Here is a 15493-nt window from a genome sequence, read left to right as displayed (position 1 = left end):
CCATATAAACATTTTATACCATAAATTTCCCTCTAGATACTACTTTGCTATATTTCTCAAATTTGGTATGTTGTAGTTTCATTTTCATTCAGTTCAAAATATTTTTATTTCCCTTGATTCCTTTTACACCTGTGGGTTATCTAGAAGTGAGCTTGATTTCCATGTGTTTGGAGATTTTGTTGCTATCTTTTTATTAATTTCTAATTCTTTTATGCGTTAGAGGGACATTATATAATTTCAATTCTTCTAAATTTGCTAAAGCTTATTTTATGACATAGGATAGGGTCTATCCTGGTGAATGTTCTGTGTACATTTTGAAAAGAATAAAATCATGTTGGGTGGAGTGTTCTTGAAATGCCAGATCCAGTTGGTTGATGTTATTCAGTTTCTGTATGTTCTTGTTAATTTTCTGCCTGCTCATTTTACTGATTACTGAAGGAGATATGTTGAAGCCTCCAACTATAATTGTGGATTTGTCTATTTCTCCTTTTGGTTTTGTAAATTTTGGCTTCATGTATTTTGAAACTCTCATTATTAGATACATACACATTTAGGAATTTATGAATTCTTGATGAATTGGCTTGTTTCATAATGTGATGAATTTCATACCTGGTAATTGTCTTGGGTCTGAAGTCTACTTTGATATTAATATAGTGACTTGATCTTCCTTTTAATCAGTGTTTGCACGGTATGTATTTTTCTATCCTTTTACTTTAAAACTATTTATATCATTATGTGTAAGGTGAGTTTCTTGTAGACACAGAATATAGTTAGATAATTTTTTAATACTTATTGTGACAGTCTTATCTTTTAATTGGTGTTTTAGATAGGTCATTTACATTTAATGTGATCATTGTTGTTTGGAATTGGATCTCTTTATTATTTGATTTTTTATTTTTCTCCGTGTTTTTCATCCCTTTTTCTCTTTCCTTTTTTTTTTTTTTTTTTGAGGAGGCAAGTTATTTGAATATATTTAGAATTCTGTTTTAATTTTTCTATTATATTTTTAACCATTTCTATTTCTGTAGTTTTGGTTTTTAAAAATGGTTGCTCTAGGGATTACAATATATATACTTTACCTTTCACAATTTAAAATCAATATTTTACAACTTTATTTGGAGTGTAGAAAACTTAACACCAAATAAGTCTCTTTTCCTTTTCCCCTTATGCTGTAGTTGTCTTATATATTACATCAGCAGACATTGAAAACCCTGTTAGAAAAGGTCATAATTTTTTTTCGACTGTCAAACATTTTAAAGAACTCAGCAGAAGAATAGTTCATTACATGTACCTAAATATTTATCACTTGTGTTGCTTTTTCTTAATTGCTGAAGTTCTTGGTTTCTATTGGCATTATTTCTCTTCTATCTGAAAAAATTTCCTTTAACTTTTTTTTTTTTTTAAGAGTAGTCTCCTGGGAACAAATTCCCTTGGATTTTCTTCCATTGAGATTACCTTTGTTTCACCTTCATTCCTGAAGGATATATTCACTGGATATGTATTCTGGGTTGATCTTTTTTTGGTGTTCTTGAAAAATATGAATTCACTGGGGCACCTGGGTGGCTCAGTTGGTTAGGTGTCTGCCTTTGGCTCGGGTCATGATCCCAGGGTCCTGGGATCAAGCCCTGTATCTGGCTCCCTGCTCAGTGGGGAGCCTGCCTCTCCTTCTGCCCCTCCCCCTGCTTGTGCTCTCTCTTTCCCTGAAATAAATAAATAAAATCTTAAAAAAAAAAAAGAAAAATATGAATTGGCCTCTGATTTCCGATAAGAAATCCACAGTTATTCAAATTGTTGTTCTATAATAACTAATGAGTTGTTTTTCTCTGGTTACTTTCAAGAGTTTATTTTTAGTTTTAGTTTTTGCAGTTTGTGGTCTGTATGGGCATATATTTCTTCAGATCTCATTTGAGGTTAAAATAGTTTTCTCTGCTCAAAACACTTCTGACACTAACTGTGTGGGTTTCCCACACCAAGCAATTCTCTAATTCTCTGTGGATACCAACTGCTTTTCTACAATTTAATGCACTTCTAATTCTACCTAGAGTTAGTACAAAACCCATATATTAAGGTCTTAATCTTACAAGACTGCCTTCAAATCAGATGCCAATAGCAAGTAGTGGGTCCCCAGGGTACCCATACTTCTGTCTTGACTTGGCTACAAATTAGGGTTCCCAAAACCCCCTCCTCATGTTCAGTAATTTGGTATAACTGCTCACAAAACTCAGGAAAATACTGTATTTATTACCAGTTAATTACAAAGGGTACTGTAAAGGATACAGATGAACAATGATGCCAGATGAAGAGGTACAAAGAGCAAGGTCTGGAAGCATCCCAAGCACAGGAGCTTTTGTTACCATGGAGTTGGAGTGCACTACCCTCCTGGCATATGGATGCATTCACCAACCTGAAGCTCTTGGAACCCCTTCATTTGGGATTTTTTTTGGAGGTTCCATTATCATGGTTGATTAAACCATTGGCCACCCCCCAGCCTCTCCCCTCCATGGAGGTCAAAGGTAGGGAGCTCTTTCATCCGTCCTCCCATTTTACTTTTCTCTGTGGTTGAGATTGGATAATATCTATTGATCTGCCTTCAGGTGTACTGACTCCTCTGACATCTCTATTCTTTTGTTGGACCCCTTTAGTGAAGTTTTATTTCCGTTGCTGTTTTTCACTTCTAAACTTTTGATTTGATTTTTCTTTTTATCTTCTGTTTGTTTGTGTGCTGGAGCTTTCTGTCTTTCCCTTCCTCTCAAGAATATTTGCCCTTATTCGATGAAGCATTTTTATAATAGTTTTTGTAACATAATTCGAATATCTGTGTTATCTTGAAGTTGGTGTCTGTTGTCTTTCTCATGCATGTTGAGATTTTCCTGGGTATTTGTATGCCAGGGAATTTTGGATTGTGTCTTGGGCATTTTGAATATTATGATATGAGATCTAAGGTCTTGCTTATATCCTGTATAGAATGTTTTTCTTGTGTGTGTGTGTGTGTGTGTGTTTTGTTTTGATTTGTTTTTGTTTTTGAATGTTTTTCTATACAGAAGACTGATTTGTTCAGGTTGACACAAGTATGAACTTCACCTTCTGTGGTTTGTGATTTTTATGTTAGTGCCTTTTTTAAAGCCTTTGTTGTGCTCCTCAGATATGTCCTGTGTGTATTGTCAACCAGTGGCAGCCTGGTATCTGTACACTTCTCAATGTCTATGGTATGAGGTTTAGGCTCAGATTTTCACATATGCAGCTTGCAGGTGATCCCAGGAATTCATAAATAACTTTATGGGCTTGCTTTCCCAAGGTCTTTTCTCTGTGCGTTGTCCTTGGTACTTTCTAGTTTTTTGGAGTTCCTCTTTTTGGTTCTCTGGTCAGATAACTAAGGCTTTATTTATCCCATGTTGCTGAGCAGTTCTTGTGACTTTGCCAGTGTATTAGGCCAAGCAGTGGAAGGGCAGAGAGAGAAACGGGTCCTTCCTTCTTTCAGTGTTTTAGGTTCTGCAGGTCCCTATTGTTACCATTGTTACAGCCACCACTACCAAGGAATTTCTCAGGTGATAGGGTGCAAAAAAATGGATAAAAGAAAAGCAACAAGTGATTAGAGTGTCTGTTCTTTGAAATCAGGACAACAAAAACAGGTATACACTCAAATATTGCAAAGAAAAACATCCTTATATGACTTTTAATTTTAAAGTTTGGTATAAATTATATCTTTGATAATCTGGTATGATAACAGCAGAGATTTAGAGTCTGTCATACCCCAGCTTGAATCACAGTGTTACCATTTACCAACCATGTGATCCTAAACAAATCACTGCTAAGTTTCAGTTCCCTTGTTTGTGAAACATTTATATAATATCCACTCAGTGGTGTATTGGAGCTGGCTTGTACCCCCCCATAAGAGCTGATTGTTAAAATTTTAGATACCTTATGAGCTGTTAAACACAGCTATCATTAAAAATTAAATTACACAAACTTTATAATTAAATTATGTTAAAAACAAAGGCAGTAGAGGCACCTGGGTGGTTCATTCGGTTGAGTGCCTGACTGTTGGTTTCGGCTCAGGTCATGATCTCAGGTTTATAAGATGGAGCCCCACAGGGGGCTCCACGCTTAGTGTGGAGTCTGCATGAGATTCTTTCCCCCTCCTTCCTTCCCCCTGCTCCTCCCCCTGCTCATGTGCTTTCTGTCACTAAAATAAATAAATAAAATCTTAAAAAAAACAAAGTATAAATGCTGAAAACTCATCACTTCCTAGCTATTTTGCTACCCTGTACATTATATATGTCTGTTATAGCTGTGTGGTGAAATACCATATAATGATGTGCTATTGCATATCTCTTCTCAGCTCTGTGTTCAGTGTGTTTACATTGGTAGCTTGAAATGTGTCATGATGGTATTCATACCACAGAAACTGGTAAATAGCACAAACCAGAGCTTGATTTATTGTTTTGTTGGATGTCTAGATTTAAGAAAGTGATGGAGAAAATATCAATAAAGCAGATTAAACTTAAAAGTTTGTTGTATCTGGGGGCACCTGGGAGGCACAGTCAGTTAAGCCTCTGACTCTTGGTTTCAGCTCAGGTTTTGATTTCGGGGTCATGGGATCGAGCTCCACCTCAGGTTCCCTGCTTAGGGTGGAGTCTGCTTGGGATTCTCTCTCCCTCTCCCCCATTCCTCCTTACATGCACACACGTGCGTGTGCACATTCTCTCTCTTTCTCTAAAATAAAATCTTTTTTTAAAAAAAGTTTGTTGTATCCATTGGCTGTTGTTGTTAGTAACACAAAAGTTGAGGAAATAGTCTAAACTACAGGCTTACCTCATTTTATTGCACTTTACTTTATTGAGCTTCACAGATACTGCATTTTTTACAAACTGAAGGTTTGTGGCAACCCTGCATTAAGCAAGTTTATTTGCATTATTTTTTCCAACAGCATTTGCTCACTTCATATCTTTGTGTCACATTTTGATAATTCTTGTGATATTTCAAATATTTTCATTATTATTTGAATTGCTTCAATTTCATGATGAAACTTTAACAGATGAGGAGTTACTTCCTATGGATGAGCAAAGACAGGGGTTTCTTGAGACGGAATCTACTCCTGGTGAAGATGCTGTGAAGATTGTTGAAATGACAACAAAAGATTTAGAATATTACATAAACATAGTTGATAAAACAGTGGCAGAATTTGGGAGGATTGACTCCAGTTTTGAAAGATGTTCTCCTGCAGGTAAAATGCTGTCAAGTAGCATCACATGCTACAGAGAAATCATTTGTGAAAGGAAGAATCAATCAGTATGGCAGACTTCATTGTTGTCTTATTTTAAGAATTGCCAGAGCTGTTGGGCATTGGTAGTTGGGTGGCCAGTCAGGGTGGGACGGGGCAGTCTCCCGCTGCTTCCTGGCTGCAACCATGGCTGACAAGATCCACAGGAAGGCCAACCACTCAGTGCTCAGTGGGAACACCAACGGCCTCACCACGTCCGTGTCCCTCACAGTGGCCGCCATCACCTCCAAACCTGGGGGTAGCAGTGGCTCCAAGAAATTAGTGATCAAGAATTTCTGAGACGGGCCTAAATTGCCTGATAACTACATTCAGGACACCTGGTAGAAGCTTCTTGAGGCAGTGAAAGCCATACTAGTATCATCTCCATCAGAACCTGGAAAAAGTACCAAGCTGTTGAAAATCTGTTCTCACAAAGTTTCCTCAACACGCTACAAACAGCTGTGCCAGCTCTGTGAAGATCATGTCCAAGCACAGGTCCTTCAGTTTAGAGAAGACTCATCGGATAGTGTTTTATTTTTATTTTTATTTATTTATTTATTTATTATTATTATTTTTTTTATTTTTATTTAAAGATTTTTATTTATTTATTTGACAGAGAGAGACACAGCGACAGAGGAAACACAAGCAGGGGGAGTGGGGGAGGGAGAAGCAGGCTTCCCGCGGAGCAGGGAGCCCGATGCGGGGCTCGATCCCAGGACCCTGGGACCATGACCTGAGCCGAAGGCAGACGCTTAACGACTGAGCCACCCAGGCGCCCCATGTTTTATTTTTAAAGAAGATTAACACATGCTGTCAAGATCATTGCAGACAAATGATCATGATCAGAAGTATTTTCCTGTTTTTGCTTTGCACTTATGTACTTCAGAATTCCATGCTTCCTTGTATCTGGGATATGGGATTGGAACTTTTTAGAAACCATATCATTAGTGATAAAAATGGTTCAGAGTAAAAATATTGATGGAATTCTGCTATTAGCTGAACGAAGCAGCAAAGTTTATTGGAGTTTATTGAAAAGTCTCCTGAGTATGCTCTCTGACCTTCAGGTATATAAAGATTCATTTGAACTGAAATTTTTGGAAGAAACTAATTGTTTATATGCTGCAGAATATCTTAACCATATAAGTAGGCGTTTAGAGGAAGGGGGAGACTGAGTAATCACGTATTTAGACCACAGCACACAGAAACCACTGATTGCTTATATAGAGAAACAGTTATTAGGAGAACATTGAACAGCAATTCTGTAGAAAGGGCTTGACCACCTCCTTGATGAGAACAGAGTGCCGACCTCACTCAGATATACCAGCTGTTCAGCTGCGTGAAGCATGGCCAGCAGATTCTGCTGCAGCGCTGGAGTGACCCCATCAAAACTTTTGGGACAACAGTTGTTATCAGTCCTGAAAAAGACAAAGCTATGATATGGGACCTGCTAGATTTTAAGGATCGTGTGGACCATGTGATAGAAGTGTGCTTTCAGAGAAACAAGAAGTTCATCAACTTGAAGGAATCCTTTGAAACATTTATCAACAAGAGGCCAGATAAGCCCACAGAATTGATGGTAAAGCATGTTGATTCAAAATCAAGAGCAAGTAGTAAAGAAGCAACAGACGAAGACCTGGAGAGGATTCTCGACAAGTTTATGATAATATTCAGGTTCATTCACAGTAAAGATTTCTTTGAAGCCTTTTATAAAAAAGATTTGGCAAAACGACTCCTCATTGGAAAAAGTACCTCAGTAGATGCTGAAAAATCTATGTTGTCAGAACTAAAGCATGAATGTGGTGCTGCTTTCACCAGCAAGCTGGAAGGCATGGTCAAGGATGTGGAGCTCTCCAAGGACATCATAGTTCATTTCAAGCAGTATATGCAGAATCAAAGTGACCCAGGCTCTGTAGATCTAACAGTGAATAGACTTATGATGGGATACTGGCCGACATACACACCTATGGAAGTGCATTTAACTCTAGAAATGGTTAAACTTCAGAAAGTGTTTAAGACATTTTATCTCAGAAAGCACAGTGGTAGAAAACTTCAGTGGCAAACTACATTGGGGAATGCTGTTTGAAAGGCAAGTTTAAGGAAGGAAAGGAGTTCCAGGTGTCCATCTTCCAGATACTGGTGTTTCTCATGTTCAGTGAAAGGCGTACTTTCACTTTTGAAGAAATAAAAATGGCCACGAGAATAGAGGACAATGAACTGCAAAGAACATTACAGTCCCTGGCCTGTGGCAAAGCACGAATCCTGGTTAAAAGTCCCAAAAGGAGGAAGATGGGGACACATTCATGTTCAACGGGGAATTCAGATACAAGTTGTTTCAAATAGCAGCTAGATCCAGATGATGGAAACCGTTGAAGAACAAGTCAGTAACACTGATAGTGTTTCAGGAAGGACAGTATCAGATTGACCCTGCTATTGTCAGAATAATGAAGATGAGAAAGACTCTTCATCATAATCTTCTAGTTTCTAAATTGTATAATCAGCGAAATTTCCAGTTAAGTCTAGAGATTTAAAAAAGAATTGAATTTCTTATAGATAGACTATATGGAGAGAGATAATCACCACTACATGGCCTGATATATTGGCTAGCTGCTTTCTCTCAGCGAGACACTAGAATGTATCTTCAGAGCAGCGAAGCATTTCTGTGCTATTTCCAAGACTTCTGAGATTGAGCCAGCACAAAGACTTTTGCATTAGAAAGAAAAGAGATGGTTTCTTGGATCACCTTTCACAAAGCATAAGGTTTTGCAAATGGCGTATGTGTCTTTCCCTCCAGTTCTCCTTCTTAACTCTTTTCGCTGTTTTGTTTTTGTTCCTTTGTGCAGAATGACTTTGAGATTGGACAAGAAGATACTGGTTAAAAGAGGTTCCTTTGTAAGATGTAGTTCTTGTGACAGAAAGCCAAAAGTTTGGTTTGGTGTCTGTGTGTGCTCATGAATGCATAGTTAAAAAGACCCTCCGTGCTGTGTTCATGGGCTGCAGAGATGACTGGTATACTCCTGAAGGCAGGCTCTCTTGGTTGATGGACACTTAGTTTAGAAACAAGAGCCCTTTGTTGGCGGGTGTTAGGAAGAAACAATGTCAAAAGCTGGCTAATCAATTATGCGACGTAAATATTGGCATCTGTTTGTTTCCTTTATGTTCCATACATTTTAAACTCTGATGACTTTTTAGAGCAAGATTTCTCAGTGAGACCTCTCATGTATGCCAGGACAGCACCAGGTCAGGTGTGCTTGCTGTGGTGAACCCACGAGCATCTTTGTTCTACTTCTGCTGAGTTGTTTGTGGATTTTTTGCTTAGGAGTTTAGGGGATAGTGTGTTTGTGTTTACTCTTCTAGGATTGAGTCTAGCAGCCCCTTTTTTTTGCATTGGGGTAACTGCTGTTTGATTTTTTTCATTGCAGTATTTGTATGATTGCTCTAATAGTTTGGTTTGTTTTTACAGTTATGCCGTTGTTATTTGTGCTATAACCATTGTAAAAAGTTTTATAGGAGAATTAAAATCTTGATATTGTGAAGCAGAAGTTATTTTGTTAAAAGATTAAAAGGATTTTGTTGGCACCTGGTTTCACGTTTTGTGTACATATAGGTGCCATAACTGTAACAAAAATACTTTTATAGTAACATTTAAGAGTACTTTATATATTACATACTAGTGTGCTTCATTTTGATTAAATGCTACCAAAGGAATTTTGATCATGGTATAAATGTGTAAAGCAATATTTTATGGAATATACCAAGTTTATATAATTTGATTTTGTGGTAAGTTATTAAAAAGTTTCTCCCTTTTAGAAACATGTGTGTTTAAAATATGGCATTTTATGGGTTTGCATGTGAAAATCCTCACCATTAAGTATTGTCATTATTTCTATATTTGTAAATTTTCATTTGTGTGTTCTATAATATATGGTCTGTAAAAGACCAGATTTTTACTTCTTAAATTTTATGTTCCTTGTCTCTAGAGATTGTTAATATTGTAACTTAATGTAAACTTACTCTGAATAAAATTAGTTTAATTGGCCTTAGAAAAAAATAAAAGAATTGCCTGAGCCACCCCAACCTTCAGCAACTACCACCCTGATCAGTCAGCAGCCATCAACACTCAGGTAAGACCTTCCACCAGCAAAAAGATACCACTTGCTGAAAGCTAATGTTTTAGCATGTAAAGTATTTTAATTAAAGTATGTACATTTTTTTTTTTAAGGCGTAATGCTGTTGCACATTTAATAGACTTCAGCATAGTGTAAACATAATTTTTATATGCACCAGGAAACCAAAACATTTGTTTGACTTGCTTTTTTGCAATATAAATTTTATTGCAGTGGTCTGGAACCGAACCCTTAGTATCTCTAAGGTGTGCATGTATTATCTAATTCAGCAAAGAGGTTGCTTATATCATTGATGAACAAGTGAGGTTATGACATATATCATTGTTGTTTCACTTTCCTTTTATTCTTTAATGTAGATGAAAATATCAAATAACATTAAGATCGGAATTACATTTGTTTATCTCTTGCAACCCTAAGTTGGCTTCTCAGGAGTTTGGCAAAATCAGTAGAACATTCTGTGAGAATTAGTTGGCTCTAAGAAATTTACAATGAAGAGTATTGTATATCTTATTATAATTTTTAAATTGTGTCCTACAGCCTTCAAAATTTATAATAAACACACATTTCATACACACACGCGCACACACACACACACACCCGAGGGCTGATTGTTAAACATTTATCAGCACACCACTGTGTCTAGCACAGAATAGGCATTCATTAATGCTACTTTCTCCTCTCCTTTACTCCCCTTTGGCCTTTTCAAATAGAATCAAAATATTTTCCATACTTTGTGTAATCAGGATTGGTGAAAATAAAAATAGGACTGGCTTTAACTTCAAGGCTATTATATTCTTCAGTATTATCACTTTCACTGTATTAAAACATATCTTAGTTAAAAGGACAAATGAAGGTTTGAGGGAGTATGGTTTTCTTTTGAATTCTATTGTTGGGAGCTTTAGGTAAAATAGGTAAAAATACCAATACTCAATTATATTTCAAAGAGGGACATTAGAAGCATAAAGTATAATGTTTATTGAATATTGAAAACAGCTGTGAATCATAGCACTTGTCAACATTTTCTTGAAAATGTTTTCCCAAGAGTAATTTAAATTTTTGCTTTTATTTTGAAACTTTTTGTTCTTTTTCTCCCTCTGTCCCCCTTCCAGTTCAATAAGGAAATGATTTTATTTAAAAAAAAACCAAAAAAACCCATTTTTTTAAAAAAGATTTTATTTATTTATTTGACAGAGAGAGACACAGCGAGAGAGGGGAGTGGGAGAGGGAGAAGCAGGCCTCCTGTGGAGCAGGGAGCCCGATGTAGGGCTCCATCCCAGGACCCTGGGATCATGACCTGAGCTGAAGGCAGACGCTTGACTGAGCCACCCAGGCGCCCCCCCAAAAGACATTTTAACACTGGTTACAGTCACAGGCTGATTTTCTTTGACTCCAAAGATAAATTATGGATTCTTTGACAACCTTATATTTTCTGTCATTATGATGATTTTTTTCTTCCCATTTTTAGTCTGGAATAAAACATTTCTTAACGTTCCTGTTTGACAGGTTTTTTTTTTTTTTCCTTACACATTAACAGTATATTGTAGGGGTCATATAGTTAGTCTTCTCACTTCCCCTACCTTCATCTATTTTAAATAAAAGAAAAGCAGCTGTATTTCTGTAGTGCATAGCTGATTGCTTTCCAGCTCCCAAAGGAGACAAACTAATTGCTAAATATAGAGAAGATGAAACATTGAGATACCTTTCTCTGTGGATTTAATAGTTACTAATCAGGGAAAAGTAAGCCTTTACACGTTTTAATCCTATTACTTCCAGAAGAATAACATAGAGTAATAGTGTTTCCTCCTCACGTATGTTTGCAAATACAGACAGGAAGGATTGAATTATGTTGGCATCTTTGTAGAAAACGAAGTGAACACACATATGTGGGTCTCTTTCTGAGCACTCTGTTGTATTCCACAGGGTTTTATCCTTCTGCCAGTATAGCACTTGTCTTCATTACTATAGCTTCATAGTAAGTCTTGAACTCGGACAGTATAAATTTTCCAGCTTTTTTCTTCATTTTCAAAATTGTTTGGCTATTTTAGGTTTATTGCATTTCTAAATAAATTTTAAAATCTTGTCAAGTTTTGTTAAAAAAAAAACAACAAACAAAAAACCTGCTGGGATTTTGATTGGGATTGCATTGAATCTGTAGATCAGGAGCACCTGGGGGCTCAGTCGGTTGAGCGTCTGCCTTCCACTGAGGTCATGATCCCAGGGTCCTGGAATCGAGCCCCTCATCAGGCTCCCTGCTCAGCGGGGAGTCTGCTTCTGCCCCCCCCCCCCCGCCTGTGTGTCAAATAAATAAAATCTTTAAAAAAAAATCTGTAGATCATTTTGGTGAGAATTGACATATTAACAATGTTGAACATTGTAATCCATGAACATGATGTATTTCTCCACTTAAGTCTTGTTTACTTTGTCTTTGCAACGTTTTTAGTTTTCCAAGTAGTTTTAGTTCTCCACACCTTTTTCTCCACACTTTTATGCACACATCTTGCACATATTTTGCCCAGTCTATCCCTAAGTATTTCATATTTTTGATGTTATCATAGATGATAATAATTTTTTCATTTTAACGGTTTTATTCAAGAGTGAGGAAAATACAGATGACAATATTTTTAAATTTTATTTTCTAATCATTTGTTGCTAGAATGTAGAAACACATTTGAATTTCCTGGTTAAGTTCACTTATTAGTTCTAGTAGTGTGTTTATAGATTTCTGAATACATGGTACATACACATTATGCTATCTGTGAATAAAAACAGTATTAATTTTTTTCATTTCTGATTCATGTGCCTATATTTTTTATAATTGCTACCCTGCAAGCTACAAGGCATTCCTTATTCATTTATGTATTTTTTTGTCTAATCATTAGTAACTTCCTTAATTTGAGATCATAATGACCAAATTTTCTTGCTATTAGTAAATAGAGGAACTCTTTGGTATAGCTTTTCTAATAAGGCCAATCATTCAAAACATGCCTTTCATATCAGTACCTAGGAAATAATACTTGGAATAAATGTATTAGAAAATGTAAGTTTCTAATTTTTTACAGAAAACTGAAGCTATTTCTTTGAAGCTTATTTTAAGCTACATCTTTTATTTGCTGCTGTTTAAAAATTTAAGACAGATATTTTATATTAGTAAACTTATTTTGTGAGCCAAGTAAGATTTACTTATAAAACAGCCAAACCCACTGATAGCACTTTAAAATTTTGTGTTCTTCCATAATATAGTTGTCACAATTCATTACTGTTTTATACATTTCCTGAAAAATTAAATGTAGGTCACTTTCAGAGGTAGAATAATTTAAGTGAACTAATAGTTCAATTTGTAGTGGCAGATCCTCTTTCCTGTAAAAATAGAAAGAGCAGATGGCAATAATCATTGAAATAAATCTCATCAGCATGTCTATAATTTTAAATGTATAAGGGTTGCTGAGCTCATCTTTCCTATAGACTGTTGAAATTTGTTTCCATCAAGGAAGAAGGAGAAAGGAAGAGTTAATGTCTAAGGGGAATAAATGTGTCGCCCCTAAGTCTGGGGATATGAGCTTGGACCCTTATAAATATAGAAAGCAATGTAATGATAGCATCATCTGTGACACTTAGTAATGGAAAAAGAGGAAGGAGATATGTATGAGTATGAGAGAAAATAAGATTGAAGCTTCATATGAAAGTTGAATGTTTATTGTATTAATAATTAACATTTACTTGCAGACTTGAATGCTAACCTTGGCTGGCAGAAGATGCAGTGGGATGGAAAAGGAGTTTTGGTTATAAATAAGAACAGAAGAAACATGACAAAATAAAGAATAGTAGTTAGCTTAGATGACTAAATTTTTAAAAGGATTATTTATTCTCTCTCTTATAAATTATATGGCTAAATTTGTTGGTTCTTTTGGTATAGTTTCATCATAGAAGTTAAAATGATTTGGATATGAAAGTTTACCAGAAAACATTAGACAATGTTGGTATGTCCCTATTCTTTATGTTTTCTGAGAGCTTTAGCCATAGAAACTTTTTTTTTTTTTTAAAGATTTTATTTATGTATTTGACAGAGACACAGCGAGAGAGGGAACACAAGCAGGGGGAGTGGGAGAGGGAGAAGCAGGCTTCCTGCTGAGCAGGGATCCCGATGTGGGGCTCGATTTCAGGACCCTGGGATCATGACCTGAGCTGAAGGCAGACGCTTAACAACTGAGCCACCCAGGCGCCCCAGCCATAGAAACTTTTTACCAAAAGTCTTTTTTTTTTTTTTAAAGATTTTATTTATTTATTTGACAGAGAGACAGCGAGAGAGGGAACACAAGCAGGGGGAGTGGGGAGAGGGAGAAGCAGGCTCCCTGCTGAGCAAGGAGCCCGATGCGGGGCTCGATCCCAGGACCCTGGGATCATGACCTGAGCCGAAGGCGGACGCTTAACGACTGAGCCACCCAGGTGCCCCCCAAAAGTCTTATATACTTGATTTTTGGCATATGAAACTTGCCTGATTTTCAACTTCTTTTTTTTTTTTTTTTTTTTTTTAAAGATTTTATTTATTTGACAGAGAGAGCACAAGCAGAGGGAGAGAGAGGGAGAAGCAGGCTCCCTGCTGAGCAAGGAGCCCGATGTGGGACTCGATCCCAGGACCCTGGGATCATGACCTGGGCCGAAGGCAGCCGCTTAACCAACTGAGCCACCCAGGTGTCCCTGATTTTCAACTTCTATATGTAACTATTCCTATCATAATTCTTTGGAGATTTTTAGGAATTTCCTCATTGCTCTACCATACACCTTGGTTAAACAACTTGATTGTTGTGAAGAGGTTTGATTGACTGTAATTTTAATTGAGGATTAACAGATCCTAGAGTCTACCCTCTTTCATAGACTGTACTTCTGAAATGTCTTGATTGTGCAGTAAAATTGAGCATTCTGTTATATTTTTTAAAAATACAGCAATTTCCAAATCATAGATCTTCTGGCTTGTCACTAATTCTCACCACAAACAGTATCAATGTACTTTTGAAGAATACTCAAAAAAATGAAGGTAAGGTTACTGATAATGATTTTAGATAGACACAGTGAATGGTAGAACTGAAAAATAATTCTCCAATTGGATATTAAAACATTAAGATTTAGAAGTTGAAAGAAGTACCATGTAGTAAAGAAGTATCAGGTATCTAAAAGTTCCTTTTAATGATTTAAAAACAAAAGCCCAAGATAGTTCTGTAGAAAGAACGTTATGTTAGCAGTGGAATCTGAATTTGAATCCTAACTCTGCCACTTAGTTGACTTCTGGCAAATCACTTTGAGCCTAACTTTGCTCTGTAAAAATGGTAATTGGTATTTTGACGTTTCAAGATTCATGTGTGCAGGCCCTAGCACGGGACTCTAGCATAATGTAGATACTCAACAAATCATAGTTGCATCTCTTTTGGAAACAAAATAGAACAATTAGAAAGTACTTGTTAAGGTAATCATCTTTAAAGAGGCAGTGCTAAAAATATTATAACTGTCACTTCAGTTGCATTGCTAATACATAATCTAAGAGGAAGACTAATTTTCTTCTTTTTTGGTAGTAATATCATCTTGTATTGTTATCAATTTGACGTATGTCTATATTTTTTTAAAAAGATTTTATTTATTTATTTATTTATTAGAGAGAGAGAGAGAGAGCACGAGCCAGGGTGAGGGGCAGAGGGAGAAGCAGACTCCCTGCTGAGCAGGGAGCCTGATGTGGGGCTTGATCCCAGGACCCTGGGATCATGACCTGAGTTAAAGGCAGACATGTAAAAGACTGAACCACCCAGGCGCCCTTGATGTGTATCTATATAATCAACATAGTATATTTTGGCTGAGAGAAGGAAATGTCTTCACTTCGAGTGTAGTCCTAGCACAGTGCTAAACATACATTCCTATATATGGTTAACAAATGGGTGAGTATGTATTTTAAGTAGCACTTTTGTTTCTTCAACTGTCACAACTGTTGTTCTTATAGTTCTTCTACAGTACTGTTTCCTACCCCTAAAACCTATCTGTCCTCAAAAATGTCAAGCTTTTGTTAGAGCCTTTGTATTTTCTATTCTCTTTGTCCTCACATTTTTGCCAGCCTAGCTCCTTCTTG

The 15493-nt window shown here is 36.5% G+C and overlaps 1 protein-coding gene and 1 pseudogene across 1 annotated transcript in view; both read left to right on the top strand.

Moving 5' to 3' along the window:
- Positions 1–15493, top strand: part of XPR1 (xenotropic and polytropic retrovirus receptor 1) — a 232609-nt gene that overhangs the window by 88589 nt on the left and 128527 nt on the right. The window lies entirely within an intron of this gene.
- LOC118546398 (cullin-4A-like) lies at positions 5408–7833 on the top strand (annotated as a pseudogene).

Source organism: Halichoerus grypus, chromosome 7 (genome assembly GCF_964656455.1).
Source record: "Halichoerus grypus chromosome 7, mHalGry1.hap1.1, whole genome shotgun sequence".
Classification (NCBI taxonomy): domain Eukaryota; kingdom Metazoa; phylum Chordata; class Mammalia; order Carnivora; family Phocidae; genus Halichoerus; species Halichoerus grypus.
Note: the sequence above shows the minus strand (reverse complement) of the source record. Positions and strands in the feature narration are given on the sequence as shown.